Genomic DNA, 3,629 nt, shown 5'->3' on the forward strand with positions numbered 1-3,629 from the left:
AGCACAGAGGTCCGGGGGGCTAGAGACTACACTTTGGGCAATTATCTGGCCACCAGAGCATTTTTAGAGCGAGAGCCAAACTGTACAGGATAAATTCCATAGACGACAATGAAGTGGTACTGATGCTGAGAGATGCAAGCTCAAAGATGCTCAAGGATGCTCTGGTTGTTGTGCGTTCCAGGGGGGGATAAAGTTGGGTAGAGTCCTTGGTCCACAGATGAGTGGGGGAGAATTTGGCTGCAGAATTCCAGGTCCCACAAAGTCTTCTGTGCAAGGTTCCAAGGGCTGCCAATGCAGACCCTGCACTTATGCAACACAGTGGTCTCAGAGCAAAACATTGATGGAGGCTGAGATGATTAATCTGGTCACAACCAACATTCACAACACCAGCACACACTGGTGCTCCCTCAAGACTTCTGTGGTGACTATCAGAGAGGTGACTTAGGCTCCAGCAGCATTAATGTCCCCAGTGCTGTTCTGTGGGTTGGGGGGAGCCAACTGACCCTTTGAGTCTCTGCTTTGGGCTGGGGCCAGGCATCAGCATTTCCTCGAGCTAGGTACGCAGAACAGAGTCCAAACCCCACTAGACCATAGTGCAGCAGGTGCAGTCGTTCCAGCATTGTAACCCCTCTTTGTGCACTTCCAATTACTGCCGAATGGTATTCCTCTTGTCCTTTTTCTAGATCCAGTGAGTACTAAGGGTCAGTGTGCCAGGGGTGCCATATTTATCCCAGGAAAGTGCCTTAAATGGACCACGCAATCACTAGCCAATGGGCTACTGGGTCCTCTCCTACCTATTGATGAAGTCCCTGTCATGTATGGCTATCTCATAATGCCACATTCTTGCCTCCTTCAAGATGGCACAAGCCTTCCTCAGTTGTGAGGAGCAACGTAGCCCACCCCACAAGTATGGCTACCTGGGGATAACACACCCACAGTTTCCCCCCTCTGGCCTACAGGTGTGGCTACTTGGGAACATCACGACCGTGGAAAAACCTGTTTTGGGGGAAGTTTCCCACCTTTGGCCCTGTCTCCATACTGTCTACAAGGACAAAAGGCATCCTGCTCAGGGTGTTTGGCCAGTTGGACCATCAAAGGTAGCTTCCCCTGTGAAGCACGCCTCCGGGCTTATCCCCTGAGTGGCCAACCTGCCAGAGGTGGTAACACCCAGCTGCTGCAGCACTGCCTTTGTCTTTGAGCCTGGGAGTTATTCACATGTCTCCCCAGGTGGTCAGAAAGCTGTCTGTACGCATGTGTCTCTGTGTGGCCGCTGTATGAGCACAGCACAGAGTGGTCTGTTTTCTGAAAGTGGCCAACCATTAATAGTGACATTAATTTCAACCTGAGTATCAGATCTCATTCAATGTCACAATTAATTTGATACCTCACATGACCCTGTTGGACAAAAGTTAGCCGGGTGGCGATGCCACCTGGTAACCTGGTGTTAGCAAATGGGGCTTCCAGCTCAACCCACAGCAAATTTACAATTTGGAAGTGCTACTGTTGAGGTATTCAAAGTACATATGTCTCACATAACAATACATAGCTCACTGCCATAGGATTCTCTAGACCTTCCTTAGGGAAGACTTATTTAGATTGTAAAGGGGCAAGGCGGCTTTACTGTTAGTTTAAATGGAAAAGTCGAAAATTGAGTCTTGTCATAGGAAGGGTGGCTCAAACAGTGCTGCAGCCCTACGAGGACACTCTGCCTTACAATCCCTGGGTACCCAGGGTAACATATATTAGGGACTTAGAAGTAAGTCAGGTCTTGGCAATTGGGTGTATCCAATTCAATGTATACTTTGAATGGGGTCAGAATACTGGCACGGAGGTCTAGTTATCAGGCCTCAGTGCACTCTCAGAGTTAAAAAAACAGCAGCTTCAGTCCAAAAAATAAGGGGGTGAACATACAAAAAGAGGCATTTTCCACATGCCCACCTTCAGACGAAAAGGGCTGAGTAAATACCCCTTTCCCTTGTGGTTCTCATCATCCAAGTGGAATAACCTGGAAAGGCTATCTGCATTGGCTTGGTCAGTCCCAGATCTGTGTTCTACTGTAAAGTATATATCCTGTAGGGAGATGGATCACCTCAACAGTTTGGGATTCTCTCCTTTCATCTGTCTAAGCTATCTAAGAGGTCTGTGGTCAGTTTGAACTTTGACATGAGTCCCAAACAAGTAGGGTCATAGCTTCTTCAGGGACCAAACCACAGCAAATGCTTTTTTTTCAATGGCTCTCCAGCACTGATCTCTGGGGAGGAGTCACATAATAATAAAGGCAACAGGTTGATCCTGACCCTGGTTATTTAACTGCGACAGAACTGCCCCAATCCAATGTTCTGAAGCATCAGTCTGGACAATAAACTCTTTGGTAAGGTCAGGTGCCTTTAAGACAAGTAATGGACACAGACCTTCCTTTAGGGTGTCAAAGGCCTTTTGACAGGAGTCAGTCCATAGGACCCTTCTTAGCTGTTTCTTTGAGGTTAGGTCTGTTGCCACTATGGTACCATATCCTTTTACAAATCTCCTATAATACCCAGTCTGGCCTAGGAAGTTTGTGTCTTTAGAGCTTCTCAGGCCAGATTTGTCTGGATTTTGGGTTGGAGAGGTTGTACCTGGCTGCTACCAACCTGGTGGCCCAGGTACACTATAGAGCCCTGCCCTATCTGACACTTGCTTGCCTTGATGGTCAATCCTGCCTGTAGATGGGCTTGAAGCACTTCCTTAGGGTGGACCAGGTGATCTTCCCATGTGGTACTAAACACAGCAATATCATCAAGATAAGCTGCACTGAAATTTTCCAGGACTGAGAGATTTCTGTTCACCAACCTCTGGAAGGTGGCAGGGGCATGTTTCAACCCAAAGTGCATGACTTTGAAATGGAAGTGGGCTTCTGGGTTTGAAAAGGCAGACCTTTTCTTAGCTTCTAGTGTGAGGGCTTTCTGCCAATACCCTGAAGTCAGATCAAAGGTACTCGCATACTTTTCAGCAAGTAACCTGTCTATGAGCTCATCAGCTCTTGGTATGAGGTGAGCGTCAGTCTTAGTGACTGTATCTAGTCCCCTATAATCCACACAAAACCTAAGCTCAGGTTTACCTCCTTTGAGATTAGCTTTGCTCACAAGAACCACAGGGCTGGCACAGGGACTAAATGTCTAAGTAAGTTAAGACAAACCTTCTGTTGTTTAGCTTTCAAAGTGGGGGAGAGTGCTACTCCATCAACTGACCCATTACTGACATTGGTGGACAGGAGATCTGGGAGAGGATCACTTTCCTCTTCCTTGTCACCATCTGTTACCATGAGCATTGTTATGCCAGCTCTGTCATGATGCAACTTGAGCCTGTTCATATAAATCACACTGTGGGGATTTCTTTGGCTACCCAATTCAGCAAGTATGTGACATCTTCCTTCTTTCCTGAGATAGAGTAAGGTGCTCTGGGTGCTACAGGCTCCAACACCTAAACCAATTGCCCAGGTTGATACTCAACCACGGCAGCCTTTTGGTCATGTCCGTGCTTGGCAAGCTCCTGGCTGGCCTTCAAGTTCTTGTTTGCCTTTTTCATGTACACAGCCATCCTAGAGCGAAGGTCTAGTACGTAATCCAGACTGTCCTGTCTGGGCTCCTTGA

The sequence above is a fragment of the Pleurodeles waltl genome, chromosome 6 (genome assembly GCF_031143425.1).
Source record: "Pleurodeles waltl isolate 20211129_DDA chromosome 6, aPleWal1.hap1.20221129, whole genome shotgun sequence".
Lineage (NCBI taxonomy): Eukaryota > Metazoa > Chordata > Amphibia > Caudata > Salamandridae > Pleurodeles > Pleurodeles waltl.